The sequence below is a fragment of the Rousettus aegyptiacus genome, unplaced genomic scaffold, assembly GCF_014176215.1.
Source record: "Rousettus aegyptiacus isolate mRouAeg1 unplaced genomic scaffold, mRouAeg1.p scaffold_m13_p_8, whole genome shotgun sequence".
Taxonomy (NCBI): domain Eukaryota; kingdom Metazoa; phylum Chordata; class Mammalia; order Chiroptera; family Pteropodidae; genus Rousettus; species Rousettus aegyptiacus.
Window position 1 is genome coordinate 38,687,496 of NW_023416311.1, and position 15,983 is coordinate 38,703,478.

Here is a 15,983-nt window from a genome sequence, read left to right on the forward strand (position 1 = left end):
TTACTTTCCTTTTTTCAATATGAAAAAATCAGGCATAGACTTTTTGAAGTTTATGCTAGAAGCCAAATCAAGTCAAGTAACTATCATTTAAAACCACAGTAATCACAATTATAATCATCAAGAAGTTGTCTGTCAGGTCAATAAATTCAGGAAAGGTCTACCTTGAATTGTCACCCCATTGTTAAATTTGCTCTTGAATTCAGCATATAGAAGTAGATTATTTTTCACAGGGTTTTCTGAAAGACTTGGTGGGTAGAAGCTAGCTTTTCCTATCTGGTATATTACTTATGTTATTTGTTTATTTTTTCCTTCTCATTTCTTCATAAATACCTACTAATTCTCCATTGTGTTCTGGCAAAATTTTATAATTAAAGTAATTTTAAAAAATTATTGGAACAGAAACATTGACTGTACCCCAATTTTTTGCTACCTTCTCATACCCTTCAGTTATAAATCTATTTCCTATGCACTATTACTAGAACCATACATTGTGAAATTTTATAACTTCATTTTAGGATTATTTCTTTAAGATATTTAGAAACTTCTAAAAACATGCATCTGAATATAATCTTTTCACACAGCATGTGTATTATTAATTTTTGAAAATACAACTTCCAAAACCTATTATGTTTGTCACACTGTGATAGAAATATTTACTCCTAGAAATTGTGTTTAGGACATTAAAGCAAGTGGCCTCAGAAGCTGCGCCATTATCATTATTTTGCCTGTATGTACACCTTCTCTGGCCAGCCACCAGCTTTAATCAAGTTAGCAAGTACATGTCAAGGCAGTGACAAGTTTTGCAAAGGTTTATTTTGGAAGTTGGCATTGTATTTGTGCCCTTCACTACTGCATTAGTCAACTCAGGTGGCCATAAAAAAATAACATAGACTATATGGCTTAAGTAATGGGAATTTATGTCCCATAGTTCTGAAGACTGGGAAGTCCAAGATCGAGGTGCCAACTGATTTGATTCCCCAGTGATGGCTCTCTTCCTGGCTTGCAGATGGCCACCTTCTCACTATGTCTTCATGTGGTTAGAGAGCACTAATCCCATCACAAGGGCCCCATTTAAACCTAATTTCCTCCCAAAGCCATATATCCAGTACTATCACATTAGGAGTTAAGGCTTCAACATATGAATTTCTGAGGCACACAATTCAGTTCATAGCATCTACTCCCACTAGTAAAGCCATCTAATAATAGAGAGCTAATATTTCAAAGAAACATGAATGTGAACTCAGCTTCGACTTTTCCTCCAGGCCTGGTCACCTAAGGTCTTTTCAGTTAATCAGGCTTCCATCCTACCTTACATCCCACTCATCTCTATCTGTGCTTAGGCTATTCCCTCTGCAGGAGTTTTACACTGCCCTATTGTGCGGCGTATGTCCAAATTCTACAGGCCATTCAACGTGAATCTCAAATACCACCCCTTCTGAGAATCATTGTCTGCTTTTCACAACCAGAAGTCATTTATTTATACTCTGGTGTCCCTGGCCTCTTTAATTTATTTCCTTGAGGCACCTACCACTCTAAAACATATGTCATCTATGTAAAAGTCCTGCCTTCTGTTTTAATGGTATATGGATATGTTTTAATTGGGTATGGTAAGACATGCGGACATGGAAATTACCATCTTGAAGAAGTTTTTATTATACTCACAGTCCCCTGGAAACATGCCATGTGGGACCACATGGAGAAGCACAAAGGACAGATGATCAGACAGAGCGAGGGGATTCGTGGGGCTAAGCCCTTTTTGTGTTTTCCATAGGAAGAAAGAGGCAGAACAGGGTAAGAAGGTTTAGGATTGAGTAGCTGAAATAATTTCTGTGGGCTCTGGGCTGTAGAGGCTCTCTTAGTTGTCTGGTCACTGGTCCTGGGGTGATGAGGGCTGGAGGATAGTGCCCCAGAGTAAGAGAGTCTAAGTGTTTTACCTGTGTATTCTCATTTAATCTTTCAAACAACATTGTCAGGAAGGTTATATTAATATAATCATTTTGCAGATGCTAAAACTAAGGCACAGAGAAGTTAAATAATTTGCCCAAGGACACGGATAGTGTCAGAGCCAAGATTCAAAGCCAGGAAATTTAACATGATTGTCTAGGCTGATAGCTACTATACTATAACTACATTGTAAGTGGTTAACATGTTTTATATGCTTCTGATGTGATTATCAGACTTAATATGAGAACTAAAAGCCTGTACATTAAGCAATTCAGTAGTCTATGCAAATCATTTTACTTGATATACAACTTATTTGAATGTTATTTAAGTTATTACTGCTGGCAAATGATTTTAGTCTAAGAAGGTAATACACATGTATAAAAATGTAAATATGATATGGTTCGCATGCTTGGTTGATGTTTTTAGACATATTCATAGCTTTCAGGGAATGGACATTTGGGAAAATACGTAGTTTCTTGTTGACTCAGGTTTATTCTACCCTAGAAGGCTGAGAGCTGCCATATAAACAAGATTAACTTGCTTCTCATTGGGAAACAACATAACCTACCATGGGGAAAATACTATATTAATGTGCAATCGAACATTTTTTTTAGTGAGGTTTTGTGGAATGAGTCACAATCTAAACTCTGCCTACTTCAAACAACAAGAAAAACACTCTCCAGCATTCAACCCAAACAACTAGATGGTGAACTAGCCTGTTCTATACACATTGCTACTCAAGTATGTTTTCAAACATCTTGGCTGCTAGGGGAGTCATTGATAGAATAAATATATCATTTATAATTTGTCAGTTTACCCTACTAATGACAGCAACTCTAAGTATCAAAATTATTAAAAATTGTCTAAGCAATAGCTGTCAATGCAGAGATTTTGAAGAGTATCTTTGCAGTGGAAAAAACATGAGAATGGAGAAAACATGAAGTATGAATTCTTGTAGACCTTGAGAGTTGCTACTTCAGCTTCATGGATGCCATGTATTTCCCAACGGTGTTTCATAAGAACAGCACTGTGGATTCGGTGCCTGTCTTACTTGGTTATGTATGGGGAAAGAAGGACAAGGCTTCTAATTACATTTTATAGTGTTCTAGAAGTATACATTTTATTGCTATATTTTATTGTTTTCTTATTATTTGAATGCATGTCCCAAATATAAGGAAATTATTATTTAACAGAATTATTTTCATTTTATGAGTCAAAATGTAGCATCACTTTTTAGAAGAAGCAGACCTCATTTACGTTTTGCTCATTTGCTTCATGTATAAAATAAATGCAGTTGTGTACCTTGAGCAAAGCAAGAGACACATATAGCCACCTCCAGAAACACAGTGAGTTGAAAGATTTCCAAACAGAAAGCCACTCAGGAAAAAATAAATAGTTGATTATGCAGTTTCAGAAGCTGGGTCAAGAAACGGGGAGTACAATAAAAATATATACATTTATAGTAGAAAACGAAAGCAGAAAAATCCCCATCTTGAAGGCTGCCCTCATAACATTGAGAAATTTATAACAGTCTACGTGCTATAATCCATAATTCTTTGACAATATTTTAGTATATTCTAGAGAAATCATTGAGATCTGCTGTGCATATAATTCTATTTCACCTTCTTCCCAACTGGCCGAATTTCTCCCTCTCATTTCCAAATTTGGTTATAATGTTAACAACAAGCATAGCTAAAGCCAAATAATGTTTTGGCCTGGGGATAAGGCATACAAACTGCAAATAAATACATATAATAATATATTAGTATTCTACATCAGAAGTATGTGTTAAAATATTACTGCAATGCCCCTTTGAACAGGAAGTTTTGTTACTTTATTTACCTATTAGGTTTTATTGCAGGCCATAATGTATTTTGACAATTCTTTAGTGAGAGTGTATTTTGTTGCCACTTAGGACTGGAGAGTGTAGTTAAATTCTTAGATAATGGAATAAAACTGCTTGGAAAAACATACGTTTAAGTCAAGTATGGTTTGTCTGCTTTGGTTTAGAAGTGACTTTGCCTCAAAAGAAAGCAGTGCAATTCTATGAAAGAGTAATGATTTTTTTTTTTTTTAAATGGCAAAAGGAATAGAACACATTGCTTTTACAGTTTAGAGAGTGTGACAGGCCATGAGAAAAATCAAAGGCTGGACAGCAGTCATTCTCCTGCAGAAAATTCAGGGAGGTGAGCGGAGAGTGGGATTCAGAATAGTGCCTTCCTCTGGGCCTTGGGAAAGGACTGTAGTACTACCGAAGTACTTCATTTCTTCTTTTCAGATTCTAAGCCTCCCTGAGGCAGCATCCAATACCATCCTGAAACATTTCCAGGGAGGGAATTATTGTCTAACTGCTCAGTGAACTTTAACATTCTAGCAGGTTGCCAAGGAGAGAGAAAGTATGGCATTGGGTACTTGTATCACCATCTCCGTATCTACTTTGTACTCCAATTCTTTTCTTCATTGTGTGCTCATGAGGTTTACATTTGTACTCTCGATCCTGGTCTTTGGATCTCTCAAATAATGTAAGAATGAAGTCATTACCGTTGGTCCTTTAGTCTGTTTTCACTCTTCAAATCTGATCTGCAAAGTGTGATTACTGAGTCCTGGTTTCAGTCTTATGAAATGTCATTTTTAGCATATAAAAATTCTGTCCCTTACTCTAAATTTTTTTTCTCCCAGAATTAAGCTCTTACTCTAAAATTTAACAACTGTGCAATATTAATGAACTCATAAAGCATATATGTATTACTTACTGACAAGCTATAATGACTATATTAGAATAAATTGAAATTAGTTTAAAAATAAATTTATTTGGCAATGAATATATAAATGCAACATGAGTGACTGAGTTTTCTCATAATTAGTGATTTACAGGCATGGAAATCCTTTTGAAAGACTATTGAGAAAGGGGTGATAAAAGGATCAGGAAATGAACTTCTGAAGTTTACTTTGGAGGAGTTCTGTTTATGAAACCATATTCATATTATCAGTCTTTTGAAAAATATCACCAGATTTAAAGTAAATTGGCCTGGTTAAAAGAAAAAAAAGGTCATCAGTAATTAAAATTATAACACAATTTGAAAATATATGTCAAGTAGTTTATATTCTAGATATATTTGACTTATTCTGGCTCACTGTCTTGGCCATTGGGGTTCTGATGTAGAAGGATTGATGCAGGTATTTTCAGCCTAAAAAATACGGCATGGTTGTGTTATATTGGCAAAAACCTTTTTTAGATATACACCTAATTAAAGCTTGATTAATCTCTACTATGGGTAGAAGATATTGAGAAACATTTAACAGTTGAATGTAGCATGGAAGGAGATATTTGAAGCTAGGTTAAAATATCTGTAGTACATTCCATAGTCGTCAGTTCCTGGGAAAACAAAGGCGCTGATATACAGCTATAGAGAAATCATTCTATGTCTTGCTTCGATGTCACATGCACAGCGTAGATGTGAAGAGGAAGCAGAGATCTCCCATGGAGGATTCATGACAGGGCAACATGTTAGTAAAAGTGGGAGAGCTATGGCTTGGGCTCTCCTAGTAGTGTTTGTTGAGATTCCTTGTGCTCTCAGCTGATCCAGAGGAAAATAAACTGATGGATCAAGCAAAAGCAAAATCTAGAAGCTGACAGAAAAAAATACAAAATGGCCATGTTCTATTGCTTCAGCCAAGTCTGTCAGAATGACTTATGTCAGGTGGCACAGATGAAACATATCATGGTGTTCTACAAAAAGCAGCTATCCGAGTGTATAGCATGATACACTGGGAAAATTTGACCACCTTAAATTATGAAATAGGAAATAGGCTATTCCTTTCTTTGTCAAAATGTGATAGCCTTTTTGGGGGCGGGGGGAGTTCAATCTGTAAGGTCTCTCTCCTTTCTCACACTAAGTTGGAGGATGGGCAAATTTTTTGCCTCTGATTCCTCTGTGGACCAAGTAGGTAAGGAGAAGTCCCATGGTGATGTGAAAATGCTGGACTTTTCAGAGTACATGGGCTCTTCTGATCTGTGGAAGTGGACTCTAGAGTTGTTGGAACAAACATGCATATACTTAGTCTCCTTTTTGGTTTGCCTTCTGAAGGCCTGAATGTGAAATAGTATGCTGCCTGATGTCTGTTATAGCACTTTGCCCTGCTCCACAGAGCATGAACTGAGCAAACATGCTGTAGTCAGAGAATAGTGAAGGCAGTCCCTAGAGGAACAGAAGGTGCTATATCTGGAGATGCTGGGCTAGTTAACAGCAGAACCAACAAAGCAGGTAACTGAGGAGGTGGATCGAAACAGGAGGCAGAGAAGAAGGGATGGGGTCATACTTGACTGTGAAAATTCAGTTAAGGGCATAGTCTTGGATTCACAGTTACTGTAGAGGAAGAAGTGCATATAGCTGTAAGATAATGAGGAAAAATTGCTTGGTTGAAGCATGTCAAAGTAAAAGAGAATAGGAAAAGAATTTCTTGATAATGAATTGCTTAAAGAGTATCAGGAGATCTGATAAGGAGGTATGACTGGCATAATATCACTAGGAGGGAGCATTTAAGACTATTAGTACAACTGAAACGTGCTTGACCAGTTTATGAAAACACACTGGAGAAAAACAAAAGCTCTCTGGTAAAAGGAATGCTGCTAATTAAGGATTTTTTTTTCTCCTAGAAAAATATAGAAAATTATTTAAAAATTAAATCATTCGTACTCATATGTAATTACTATTCACATTTTGATATATTTACCATTTTTATTTTTTCCTTGATGTTCTACTATGTAAATAATTTTATATCCCACACTTTTCACTTAATATTGTATTATGTTGTTTCCACATTACTTAAATTATTTGTAAACATCGTTTTAAATGAAGCATTATATTACATCATAAGAAAGCATAAAATTTACTTAGCTATTATCCTCTTTGTTGATGTCTGACATTATTTCTATTTTATGTTTTTATCATTAATGGCATAATAAATATCATTGCTTAAATAACAACTACATTTTAAAATTATTTTGGGAGGTGTGATATTAGAATATTTATTGCAAATGCTCTTGGTTTATCTATCAGTTTTCATTCCAGAAGTCTTTCTACAGTGCTTACAGGAGGGCCTATTTCTTTCCTTGCTTAACCATCTTGAGTATTTAAATTTCACAGTCTATATTATTTAAGAGAAAATGGTATCTCTTTCTTTTTTAATTAAATTCATTGAGGTAACATTGATTAATAACATAATGGATTTCTGGTATACAATTTTATAATACAACGTCTTTATACTCTATCACGTGCTCACCACCACACATCTAGTCTCCATGCGCCATCTTATATTTGATCACCTTTACCCGCTTTGTCCTCCTCCCACTGCCCTTTCCCTCTGGTAACCACTATTCTATTGTATGTATCTACAAATTGGTTGATTTTATATCGCACATATGAATGAAGCCATGAGGTTCTTGTGCTTTTCTGTCTGACTTATTTCACTTAGCATAATACTCTTAATGTCATCCATCTTGTTGCAAATGGCAATATTTTATCATTTTATGTCTGAGTAGTATTCTGTGTATGTGTGGGTGTAAGCATGTACACCTTACATCTTTATTCTATCATCTAACAAAGGACACTGGGTTGTTTCCATATCTTGGCTATTGTAAATAATGCTACAGTGAACATAGACCCAAGGGATGTGTATATTTATGAATGAAAGTTTTCAAAAATTTGGGGGAGACAAACAGAAGAGGGATTGCTGGGCCATATGAAAGCTTCATTCTTAATTTTTGGGGGAATCTCTGTATTGGTTTTCATAGTGGCTGTACCAATATACCTTCCCACCAGCAGTGTATGGGGGTTCTTTTCTCATTCTCTCCAACAGTTGTTATTTCTTGTCTTCTAGATAATAGACATTCTAACAGGTATGAGGTGGTATTTCATTTTAGATTTGATTTGTATTTCCCTTATAGCTAGTGATGAGCATCTTTTTATATATCCATTGTCCATCTGTACATTTTCCTTGGCAAAGTGTTTATTCAGATCCTCTGCCCATTTTTTAATTGGATTATTTTGTTTTGTTATTGTTGTTGTTGTTGAGTTGTGTTAATTACCTGTTTGAATATCAGCCCCTTATCAGAGGCATCATTTTCAGATATCTTCTTCCACTCAGTTGGTTACCTTTTTGTTTTGTTGATAGTTTCTTTTGCCATGCAGAAGTTTTTAGTTTGAAATAGTCCCCAAATGGTATCTCCTTTGAAGTGTTTTCTTTGACTACCAGTAAGGTCGAACATTTTTCATATATTTTATTCATACATCCAGCATATATTTATGAGGATCTGTTACACCTCAGGTAATGAACCAGGAACTAAAGACATAGAAAAAATAAAAGGCCTTCATCTTGTTTAGAAAATGTAGATGTCAGTGGAAAATGAAGCAGGGTAATGAGGTAAAAAAGAATGGAAATGTCCACCTTTTGAAAGACTAGTAGGGGAATACCACTCCGAAAATATGATATCTGAATGAAATATAAATGTAGTGAGTGGACAAGCTGTGGGAATATCTGGGGTCAAAGCTGGCCATGCAGGAAGACCAGTAGGACAATGGCTTTGAGGTAGCACGTGTCTAGTATATCTGAGCAGTTGTGAGGACAGAGTAGCAGGTGTGGAGTGAGGGATGTGAATAATGGTAGGAAATGACTTTAGAGGAGTAGCTGGGCACAGGTTGGTGTAGACCATGCTAATGACTGAGAATTTTATGGAAAAGTCTATTTTTTCCCACTAATCTTCAGTGCTTCCTGTTTAAGAGTCCATGTTTGTGTGTGGGTGTCTTTATGGATGCAACTGTTCTACTTCCCTGTTTGTCTATTCCTGTATTAAAACCACACTGTCTTAATTATTTTTGCTTTCAAATAAATCTTGATATTTGATATTATAAATATTCCCATATTTTTTTTTCTTCAAAGATGTCTGGAAGACATTGCACTTTCACATAAATTTTAGAAATTCATCAATATCAGAAACTATAATAACAAAAACAATTTGTTAGGTTTTGGTTGGTAATAAATCGAAACTATAAATTATTTTGGGAAGAAGAAAAATTTTTACAATAGTCTTTTAATCCATAAATATAATACATCTCACAGTTAATTAAGGTCTTCTTTAATGTTTCTTAGTAGAGTTTTATGTTTGCTTGCAGAAGTCTTACATATGTTTTGCCATATTTATTACTAAATATATTTTATACCATTATAAGTGTTATCTCTTCACATTTATCGTATATAGAAATAACATTTATTTTTTTGTAAATTCATTTTGAATCTAGCAACATCAATAAAACTCTTATTAAATAGAAAAAGTATTTGTAGATTTTGGAAATCCTACATATACAATCAGATCATCCATAAGTAATAAGGCTATTGTTTCTTCTTATCTAATCCTTAGACCTTTTATTTATTTATCTTTATTTCATTACTGGACTTGATAGGACCTCCAGTATGATATACTCATCCTGAACATTCGAGGGAAATATTTTTGATATTTAATCATTGCGTATGAGATATCTATCTGAATCTATATCTTTCTTTCTATATACAGATGTATATATTTTTAAAATACATACCTTTTATCAGATTTAGAGATTAAGGAACTGGCTCTGTTCTCAGTTTCATGAGTTTTTTTTTTCCCCCTTTAAATAGTGTATTCACTATAATTTTGAATTTTGCCACTTTATCACATCTATTGAGATGATAACGTAATTTTCTCTTCAATCAAATAGTTAACTGATTTCCTAATATTTAAAGACCTTGTCTTTTTCTCAGTCAATTTGGTTATCATGTATTACCCTTTTTCTGTATTGTTGAACTTCATATTTTTTGGTTTTAAGATTTTTTGCATTTATGTTCATAAATGAAAATGAAAAGTAACTTTACTTTCTCATTTTTTCTTTGTTGGATTTTGATATCAAGGTTAAGATGGTTTTGTAAAATGAGTTGAGAGTATTATCACATTTTTTGTTTTCTGATAGATATATAACTCAGGACATTTTTTTATTCATTAACTTTTGGAAAAATTTTTAGAGACCAAAGATTTCTTTGTAAAAAGATTTATTTAAAACAAAAACAAAAACTACTGATTCTGTTTCTTTATTGGTTACAGAATAATTTAAGATCTTTCTCTCCCTTCCCACACTCTCTTGAGTTTTAGTAAGCTACCCTTTTAAAGAAAACTATCCATTTAATTTAAAATTCCAAATTTATTTCAATAAAGTTTAAAAATATTCCATGTCATTTTAATATCTGTAGTATCAAGGGTGATAATCTCTTTTACATTCCTGACATTGGTTTGTCATTTTTTCATGATCACTACTTTCCCCCAATTTATTTATATTATAATTATATTATATATTTGTCTTCTATTTATTTCCTTCTGTTATAAGCAGCATTTTCTTTATTCTGTGTTCTCTAAAGTTATTCTACTGTTCTTTTTTTACCTTCTTGAGATTAATACTTAACTCAATTTTCAGACTTTGTCTCTCAGTACTGCTTCATTTTTATCCAAATTCAGTTTAAAAATATTTTCTGTTTATTATACTTTATTTTTGACTTATGTCTTACCAACAGTTTTCTTAGTTTCTAAATATGTAGAGATTTTCTAGCTATCTGTGTAATTTCGGTCCTTTGGAATTTGCTGACTTCTGCTTTATAATTGAATATTGTTGGTTGTCAATTTAAAAAACTTTCACTCGTGCTTATAATTAATGTTTATTCTGCAATGTTCTAAATATATTCAATAGGTCAGTTATGTTTGCTATTTTTGTTCCTCTTATGTCCTTTTTTTCTCTCCTCATATGTTACTGAAAATGTGTTAAAAATTCCCACTGTGATTATGGATTTATCTATTTCTTTGTAGGTCTCTCAGTTTTACCTTTACATATTTTGAGGTTCTATCATTAGGAATAAATAAATTTATAATTGTTATATCTTCCTGATGAATTGAACCTTTAATAATTATTAATAAAGGCAAACTCATTCTCTTCATCCAGTTTATTAATCTTTGTTATTGAACTGGAACATTAAGGCCATTTGTATTGTCTTTAATTACTGATATATTTGGAATTAAGTCTGCTATCTTATTTTGTGTTCTCCAGTTGTGTGTTTATTGTCATGTCATTGCTTTCCTACTCGTAGGTTGATTACTTATCATTTTACTTTTTTTCTGCTTCCTAGTTCAGGTATTATACACTCAGTTTTTATTATTTTAGTATTTTTTCTAAATTTATAACATGCATCCTTACCAAAGTCAAAGATGGATCCATTTATCCTACTCCTGGATAATACGTGGACCATTTTATCTAGAGTTTCCAGCTTTTGGGGGGTCCCAGCTTAATGCAGGGTGGATATTATTTGACACTCACAACCTTGGGCATACTCTAAGCCATTATCTCTGCCTTTGTAACTTTAAGCTGCCTAACTACAGCCCAAGTTTTGCCCTCAGGGCAAAAGCAGCATACCTCCTTTGAGTTTGTGCTTCCTTCCAGAATTTGGCTGGACAGTTCTCTGCTATCTGGATAGTTCTTCAAAACTTTTAAAGTCTATTTAAAAATGCATTATTTAGTGATTTTAGTAGACTTTAAGAGAAAAGTTGGTACAAATAACACATTCCACTTAAATAGAAAAGGAAGACTAATTTTTAAAAATAAATATATTAGAGGTAGTAACCTACTACTATATTTGTGGCAACTTTCAAAATTTTTAACATTTTATTTGAGGATGCTACCTTTCCACATGTGTTTAGAATGGTTATTTCACCTTGTGATCAGATTAATAATCATTTACATTTTCTTCTAATTTACTATAATTTATTTTTTAATACTGGCTCTTTAATTCACCTGTATTCTTTGATATGAAGCCTGTCCTAAGGAATTAAATGGATTATTTTTCCCAAATAGTCTTAAAATGTTATCAGAATACTTGGTTGAATTTAATTTCCAATATTCTAATAACTTATAATACCACCTTGATTTTATGTATTAGTTTCATTGATATAAGTCCATACTTGTGTTAGTAGCATGGTAACTTAATTGTTACACTCTTATAGCATATTTTAATCTCTCTAAAGCTAGTCTTATTACTCTTTTCCTAAAAATCAGTATGAGTACTTTAATAGTGCAACTTCAAAATATTAATTCAATAAAATGATAAGAGTATTTTTATTTCACAATTATAAAAGATAATGCCCTTGGCTCATTTATGTTAATGTTAACAGAAAGTGAAAACATTACAACACCTTTCATTGCCTATAATTTAGGGTGTGTTATCAGCTTATTGCTATAAATATTGTTGGCCTAAGGCAGGCTGAAGGCATATATTGAAGCATATACATTTTATTTATAAAATGAATACACTTACACATTTGTTTTGAGTATTATAAAATAAAAGCATGAAGAAATAAGATCCATAATTTTTAAACTATTTGGATGTGTGAAAACAGAAAAAAATATTGTTTAGATAAATGCAAATATTTCAGATAAATTATTTATGCAATTCCTAGTAAAGAAGGCTCCTGTCATCTAATTATAAGTTCAACAACATCCTAGATTCTGGTTATTTTCAGTGAGAGTGATATATTCAGAGAACATATTTATTTTGTAACTGTTAGTAAAAGAGTATTAAGGGAAGAAAGTCTAATATAGATAATTTTAAAAATCATTGATTTTTGACAGACAGTTAATTAAGAAATTTGTCAATGTTCATGTGATTCAAGAACATACATGCTTTTTATTCAGGCTGACTATTCTGACAAAATAATAATCTTTTTTAGATATATTAAAACATAGCATAGAACCTGTTCATAATCATTTTTAATTCAAGAGCAATGAATTTCATTTTGCTTCAGATGTTCTCTGATCAAAAAAGGATCCTAGGAAAATTATGACAGATGTGTAGACAAGCTTATGTCATTGTTTAAAAAAAATTTCCATTAGGTTATTTGTCTGCATTTAGTCTCATTTTTTTTTTCAATCAATTTAAAAGCTCTCTTAGGAAAGTCAGAAATCCTTTTCTTGATATTAAATTTATGTTCAGAATTTTTAAGAGTCGTTTAAAGAGAGGCTTCTGTACTGACTCTGCAGTCAATGCATCGTGTTTTTTTTTTGTTTTTTTTTTTTTTTTTTTTTTTGTGGCACAATGAGACTCATCTGTGGAAGAATTTTTCTTCAAGGAGCAATGTATTCATTGTTTGTAACAATCAGAATTTCTAAGAAAATGTTTATAACATAATATTTAGGCAAAGAGTATGCATAAAAGAATAAGAAACCTAAACTGTTGTCTTGTAGATCCAAGGCATATTTATTGCTATCGTGAAGCTTACTACTATTTGTGCCACTCTCACAAGTCTACAAATGCATGTGACTGGTTATATATTATGATGTGTGGAGACTAATAGTTTTAAAGTGCCAGTTAAAAAACATTCCAAAAAGAGAATTCTTGAGAAATCAAAAATCTTTATTTTTTTCCTCGTAGATAAGAACTCATTTTGAGGAAATATGTGCTGTGCCATGTAGTTATATATTTAAAGTAATCAAGAACCAAAACAAATACAGGACAGAAGGAACTCTGCCATTAAGTGAAAAATATAACCACAATTTTTAATTGCTCACTTTTTAATAACATGGAATATTTTTGAAATCAAATTGCTTCTTTTGGACATTATCATTTTAACTCTTCTGAAGTGCTTTTGTCAAAAAATCTTGTTCTTCATTTTTTAAGGGATCTCAATAACGTGGTTCAGTTTAGAAAGGACCAATATACAAATCTATTCTTATAAACTTCTTCCCAGAAGCCCTGGGTTTATTTTATCATCCACCCCTCTCAATGTTGTATTCTTTTATACCTTCTTTTTGGGCTACCATTATGGACATCTTCTCTGGAGGGTGTCAGTCTTTCAGATAGCCATAATGTGAGGTGAATCATCTCCTGTAGGTCATAAAAAAGGCAATTTCGAAGTAGTGAAACCAAGGTGATGTTGAAAGAAATCCTATAAGGGATCATAAAATAATGAACAAAGATTGAGAATTGAGATTTGGGCCACAGAATCTGTGTCTTTGAACTTACCAAGCATTGCCTATAAGAATTTATTAAAAAACAAAACAAATGACATGGAAAGGCCTAGTCTGAATTGACTTGATATGGAATTATAAAAAGGATACATTCATATTGCAATATTTTAAATGGAAAAGAACTATACGTGACAGTACTTCATCAAATAGATGTATTTGAAAATCTAACGCTTTGATGTTAAAAGAGATATGTAGTCAGAACACAAATACAATTCCTTAGAAACTTATACTGTTCCATACCTGATTTTAAAATATTAGGATAAAGCGTAAAAAATATATGTATTCTTGTGCATTGAAAGTCATGAAATTCCATGTATTACCTTGGTATCTTTGAGCCTCATAAAGCTCCAAAAGCCTAGCTAAGAGTTTTCTGCTCTCATCAGGCCTGCCCCTCACCCAGTAAAAAAGGCTCCCCCTGGCTAGCTCCCCTATCGACTTGATCATCTGCACCCTACTTGGACCTTAACCTACTGGGTTCCTTCCCCGCCAACCAGCAAAATTACTCAAAAAGCCAATCCTTTCCTCCTGTCGGAACCAAGGTTCACTGCACTCTCTTGCCACTACAAAGCCAGCCTCCCACAGCCCCTGCTGTTAAACTCTGCTCTTTAGTACAATCCTCATGTGGCCTTGCAAAGCATACTGTATCCTCCGCTCCCAGATACGAGTGTATGTGACATATACACTGCTATTGATAGTCTCTCTCTAGGGTTGGGTATTGTGCATTAGGCAATCTCAGACCTTTCAGCACCTGAGATTTCTCTTTCACCAACAAGGTGAGTGGGAGGTGATCAGAATAACAGGTAGACATAAACTTTGGTGATTCTCTTATCCTTTTTCAAATGCATGCCGCCAGTCCTTTCAGCTTTAACCAAGTCACATCAGGAATTAGCCTCTTAGGAAGCTTTTGTTTGTTGCCAGTTTTTGCAATGATTTGTAGTAAGTTTTCCTAATGCACTGCAACGTGCTGTTCTTTCTCTGGCTGTTAAAGATAGTTCATTAAGCTCTAATTCAACAGTTCAATGAAAAAAAAGTAGAGATGTAACAGTTAAAGAAACCATAATGCTTTTTTTATAATTATTCCTCGAATCCAGTCCAGACTGGACTGGTTAGAAATCGGTTTCTAAGAAGGATTACTTAAAAAAATAATTTTTATGAACTCTCGTTAGTATGCATGGAGCAGAACTTTATGACAGTATTTGAAGGAAATAAATCATTCTAATATGTTTACCAAAGCTTATAGTTACCAGTGACAATGAGAATGGGAGTTAAGTCTATAGATTAGGGCATGCAAACTCAAATAACGACAGGGGCCAGGCAGGTAATTAAATGGGTGAAGCAGGGTGGATGATGATATAATTTTAAATGAAGGAAACTAATTAAAATGTTTTAAAAATACTATATAAGCCAAACAAAACACATCTGTGGACCACATGTCTAAGGGCAACCCTAAAGTAACTTTTGAAAGCCTACTAATTCTTCAAGGCCTGCATTGTGTGCCTGCCTTTCCAAGAATCCTGTTATAGCAGAGGCAGCCCACACTGATCCTGACCTTCCTGGAACTTTTATTGAACTCATAATTAAATTATAAGTATAGCACCTTTGCTCTCTCACCGTTTCCTCAATGGGGCTTTTATTCCTCATGACACCAAAGGTCCTTGTGAACAGAGACCATGTATTATGTTTCTCTCATTCACCCATATTGGTAGCACTTCATACTCAGTCAATAATAATAATGATAAAAATAATAATAGTTGTAACTAACATTTATAAAGCTCTTTCCACGAATGTGATGCATTTCTATTAGCTTTTACATATATTAATACTCACAGCAACCTTGTGAGGGAGGTACCACCATCATCCCATTTTACTGACTAGAAATGAGGCACAGAGGAGCTAAGTGACCAGTCATTGTCACACAGCTGGTGAGGAGTGGAGCCAATAAAATTT